We start from the raw sequence: 6,000 nt of genomic DNA on the forward strand, positions 1-6,000 counted from the left end.
CGCGGCAAACCCAACACAAAATCCATACAATTATCCTCCCAAGGTGTAGTAGGTGCCGGTAAAGGAGTATACAAACCGTGAGGCTTCAACTTGGACTTGGACTTGTTGCAAGTAATGCACCTCTTGACATACCTGTCCACATCCCGCCTCATCTTTGGCCAATAAAAATGGTCAGCTAGCATGAGTAGCGTCTTCTCACGCCCAAAGTGACCCATCAAACCTCCAGCATGTGATTCCTGCAATAAGAGCAAACGCACAGACGATTCTGGAACACATAGTTTGTTAGCTCTAAACAAGAACCCATCATGTATATGATATTTTTCCCATGCTTTATCAATAGCACACAAGCGATATGGTTCAGCAAAATCATGATCAGTAGCATACAAATCACATAGTACTTCTAATCCAGGAATTTTAACATCAAGTTGAGTCAATAGCATATTCTTCCTAGATAGAGCATCAGCAACAATATTATCTTTTCCCTTCTTATGCTTAATAATATATGGAAAAGACTCAATGAACTCGACCCACTTAGCAAGACGCTTATGCAAAGTAGATCGAGCTTTCAGGTATTTTAAAGCTTCATGATCAGAATGTATGATAAATTCTTTTGGCCACAAGTAATGTTGCCAAACCTCAAGAACTCTAATTAAAGCATACAATTCTTTATCATATATAGGATAGTTCAACTTAGCACCAGAAAGTTTCTCAGAAAAATTTGCAATTGGGCGACCCTCTTGCATCAACACACCACCAATTCCAATACCACTAGCATCACATTCAATCTCAAACTGCTTATTGAAATCAGGAAGTGCAAGCAATGGTGCAGAAGTTAACAATCTCTTTAGTTCATCAAAGGCATGATCTTGGGCTGTGCCCCACTCAAAGACAACACCCTTTTTAGTTAAATCATTCAAAGGTGCAGCAATAGTACTAAAGTTGGGCACAAATCTTCTATAAAATCCAGCTAGACCATGAAAACTTCTTACTTGACTCACATTCATGGGAGTAGGCCAATTTTGAATAACTTCAATTTTAGACACATCTACTTCTACTCCATGCTGAGAGACAACATAACCCAGAAATATGACCTTATCTTTGCAAAATGTGCACTTCTCAAGATTACCATAGAGTTTATTATCACGCAACACTTGCAAAACATGTCGAATATGTATAGAATGATCAGATTCATTGCGGCTGTAGATTAATATGTCATCAAAATACACAACCAAAAACTTGCCAATAAAATCACGCAAAATATGGTTCATCGGTCTCATGAAGGTGCTAGGTGCATTAGTTAACCCAAAAGGCATTACTAACCACTCATATAAACCAAATTTTGTTTTAAAGGCTATTTTCCACTCATCCCTTCTTTCATCCTAATTTGATGATAACCACTACGCAAATCAATTTTAGAGAAAACAGCAGCACCACTCAATTCATCTAGCATATCCTCTAAATGGGGAATAGGATGACGAAATATCGAATAGTAATGTTGTTTATCGCTCTACAATCTACGCACATACGCCATGTACCATCTTTCTTAGGAACTAGAATAACAGGAACATCACAAGGACTAAGGCTTATGCGGATATAACCTTTGTCGAGTAGCGCTTGTACTTGCTTCTGTATTTCCTTCGTTTCTTCGGGGTTATGGTACCCGATTGGGTAGCGAAGCTCCGGGTATCAAGTCGATTTGATGCTCAATACCTCGCAATGGTGGTAGTCCTGCGGGTACCTCCTCCGGAAACACATCGTCAAATTCTTGCAAAACATTAGAAACACCAAGAGGAAGAGGGGTCATATCGTTAGAAACCAAAACCATACCCCTATACAAGAGCACAAGAGGCGTGGTTGTAGGATCCTCACTAAATTCTCTCATGTCTTCTTTGGTGGCTAATGATACTAAGGAATTCACTCTCTCACTTTTCGTTATATCACTCACGACATTACAATTCTCTCGCCTATCTAAAGAAGCATCCTCCAAGTTTACTTCAACTTTCTGACGAGATTCATTGACAATTTGCTGTGGTGACATAGGTTGTAAGTTGATTTTCTTGCCCTTGAACTCCAAGTGATATGTATTGGCACGGCCATTGTGTTGCAAAGAACGGTCATAGAGCCAAGGCCGACCCAATAGTAGATGACACACCGTCATAGGAACCACATCAAAATCAATGGAATCCTTATACGGTCCAATCGCAAATTCAACACGCACCATGTGGTTTACCTTCATCTCACCATTGTCGCTCAACCACTGAATATAGTATGGATGCGGGTGCTGTAGATACTTCAACTTCAGCTTGGTACACAACTCCTTGCTTGCTAAATTGCGGCAACTCCCGCCATCAATAATGACCTTGCAAGCCTTGTCAGGACCAACTAAAGCCTTTGTTTGGAACAAATTACAGCGCTGAGTAGATGCACTAGGCAACACATTAAGAGCATGCTGCGACACAACAATGGTGCGAGCATCAGACGGATATGCATCTTCACCATCAGTGTCATAGTCATCGTCTTCTGGAGCATTAGGATCAACATCATCTCCAGTCTCATACTCATTGTCCTCATTGATAATCATAACTTTACGGTTAGGACAATCCCTCTTGAAGTGACCCTTGCCACCACATGTATGACAAGCCATATCACGATTGCGCGCAGTAGACATGCCAGACCCACTCGAACTTGCAGCAGATCCGGTCTTCTTTGCATTAGACACAGTGGAGACCGGCTTACTAGACAGAGTATAGTAGGGTACGGAGCGCGTCGATGGCCCCTGCGCCGTAGGTGGGGGCGCACAAGGTGTGAAACGCCCAGCTCCCGTAGCACGACCTTTAACCTTTGCTTCGTCAGCCATTTGTGATTCAGCTTCTCTTGCATGATGTAACAATTGATTCATATTGGTGTAACTGTAGTGACGAACAATGCCTTTGATATCATACTTCAATCCGTTGAGAAAACGCTGCATGGTCATCTCGAGAGACTCACGGATACGACCACGCTGCATAAGCATCTCCATCTCCATGTAGTATTCATCCACAGTATTCACACCTTGTCTCAATAGGGTCAACTTATCATAAATTGTACGCAAATAATTAGTGGGCACAAAGCGAGAATTCATCGCCTCCTTCATAGCTCGCCATGTGACAATAGGTTGCTCACCATCCTCTTGTCGATTACGAACAAGTGCATCCCACCAACGCAATGCATAGCCATCAAATTTGGAAGAAGCAAGCTTGATCTTCCTATCTTCAGTGTAATTCGAATGTAAATTCCATAACTTCTCAATCTTGAGCTCCCAAGTGAGGTATTCTTCAACATCAGCACCTCCTTCAAACTTGGGTATGGAGAACTTAGGCTTACCCAATCCATCTTCTTCCTCAAATCCACGACCATGGCATCCAAGTTCAGCCCAACCACGAGGACGGTTACCACGTCCAACACCACGACCAGGTGCTGCATCCTGTGGATCAAGGTCTTCATCCTCTTGTTGCTGTTGGTTTGTAAGATTTTCAACAGACATTTTCAAAGTTTGAAGAGTGCGTTGGATATCCGTCATTTGATCTTTCATTGTAGTGACGGTCGCATTAGTAGCATCCAGCTTCTGGGAGATCCCTTGGACCGTTCCCCTAAGCTCATCATCCTGAGTGGGGAATTCACGTCACATCTCATTACGAAGAGCCTCATACTCCCTCCATGTCATCCAATCCGCGGAGTTCTTGTTCTCCTGGTTAACAATTTTCTCATCACTAGCAGACATGATTAGTAGGTTAGTGCACTAAATCAAAAATATATGGTGGTACTCTCACAACTCACTCAAAAACTGATAAGAAAAGGCGATCTTACCGTTCCAAAGTAAATTAGTGTTGCTTACCACTTGTAGTAACAACTATTGCACGTATGTAGCAAAGCGAATATCAAGGGTATAAGAACAAATCACACGGCAAAGCAGGATATATGTGGGGCTGTAGGTATGCTACCTATTTGCACCAATAACAAGCTCTAGCGCTGACCGTAGACAACCAATGATACTCACACAAGGAGATAAATGTGGCAATGCAACTATATGGAGGAAAAAGGTTGCAACGCACTTGAGAGACACTAGCAAAGCTCAACGAGACAGGCACAAGATTGCTCAACTACGGGTGCAGGAAAGTAAACTTAGGCCTACACTTGATTCTTCTAGCACTTCACTTTTCTTTTTGGATTTTCTTTTTGTATAACACGCAGCTATGTAGCTCTTTTTGCTTCTTTTCTATTTTCTTTTTTTTTGATATGACACTACTCCTTGATAACACGGCCAACAAAATATGCAAAGCAGCAAACCCTAATGAGCAGCCTGTCAAGCGGTAAAACTAGTCTCTTCTGGGGAAGTTCCTAGTCACTTATAACGATAGGCTGTGTCTATGGTTGGGAAAAAGCACACTGTACGCTATGTGGACTCGGAGTAACAATAACTGAAACTAGATGATAGCGGAAACTCAAACCCTAACAATACTAGATGGAAGAAAAAGATACGCAAAAACAACTACGAAAAGCAACTAAAACTCGAAATTAGTGCAATCTAAAACTATGGCAAACCCTAACCCTAATATTTTTGGCTTTTTCTGGATAGGAAAACACTCAAAACTCAACTATGGGGTGGATTGTGGATGGCTTACCGAGGAAACCCGAGAATCTGATACCAAGATGATAAGGGGTGGCCCGATCTTCTTAGTAAGCAACGGTGGTGATGATGATCACGGGATGAACACAGCGGAGAATCACGGACGATGAAGTGGATGATAACTTGTATGACGCAACGAGATCTCTCGATTGGTCCAACCCTGCAAGATATTCGCAACTCCACACACTTGCGCACGTAGCCGCCGACCACGAAGCGGTAAGTTGCAATCTACTAATTCCCAATGGAACAATAGATCACACAAGACTTTCAGATCTACACCAAATCAAGCAATATGGTGTAGGGATTCAATAGTTTTGCAAAGCAAACAACTAAGAACTAGGGTTTATCTTAAACATGGTCTAAAGCAACTTTGGGGGTGTCCTGGGCACTTATAGGCGTCCGGGACGACCTCTGGTCGAAAAAGTACGAAAATAACCGACCCAGAATAGATCTGGTCGAGACAGACTCTGACACGGCCGGTTGATACGTCTCCAACGTATATATAATTTCTTATGTTCCATGCTACTTTATTGATGATACTCACATGTTTTATACATACTTTATGTCATATTTATGCATTTTCCGGCACTAACCTTTAACAAGATGCCGAAGAGCCAGTTGCTGTTTTCTGCTGTTTTTGGTTTCAGAAATCCTAGTAAGGAAATATTCTCGGAATTGGACGAAATCAACGCCCAGGGTCTTATTTTTCCACGAAGCTTCCAGAAGTCCGAAAGGGAAACGAAGTGGGGCGACGAGGCGATGCCACGCCAGGGCCGCGCGGCCAGGCCTTGGGCCGCGCCGCCCTGTTGTTGTAGGGATTCGTAGCATAGAAAACAAAAAAATTCCTACCGTGAGAACGCAATCCAAGCCAAGATGCAATCTAGAAGATGGGAGCAACGAGGGGATGAACGAGACTAACCCTTGAAGATTTCCAAAGCCTACAAGAGGAGGCTCTCGTTGCTGCGGTAGACGATCACTTGCTGCTTTCAAAAGCGCGTAGAAGATCTTGACGGTGCCACAATCGGGCAGCACCTCCGTACTCGGTCACACGTTCGGTGTTGATGAAGACGACGTCCTTCTCCCTGTTCCAGCGGGCAGCGGAAGTAGTAGATCCTCCTCGGAATCCCGGCAGCACGACGGCGTGGTGGCGGTGTTGATGGAGATCTCCGGCGGAGCTTCGCTAAGCGTATGCGGGAGATATGGTGGAGGAGGGGCGCTAGGGTTTGGGAGAGGGGGTCTAGGGCGCCGGCCACTTGGGGCTGCGGCCTAGGAGGGCTTGGTGTGGCCGGCCATCCCCTCTCATCCCCTCTTTATATAGGTGGAAGCCCCAAGGA

This window comes from Lolium perenne, chromosome 6 (assembly GCF_019359855.2).
Source record: "Lolium perenne isolate Kyuss_39 chromosome 6, Kyuss_2.0, whole genome shotgun sequence".
NCBI classification, from domain to species: domain Eukaryota; kingdom Viridiplantae; phylum Streptophyta; class Magnoliopsida; order Poales; family Poaceae; genus Lolium; species Lolium perenne.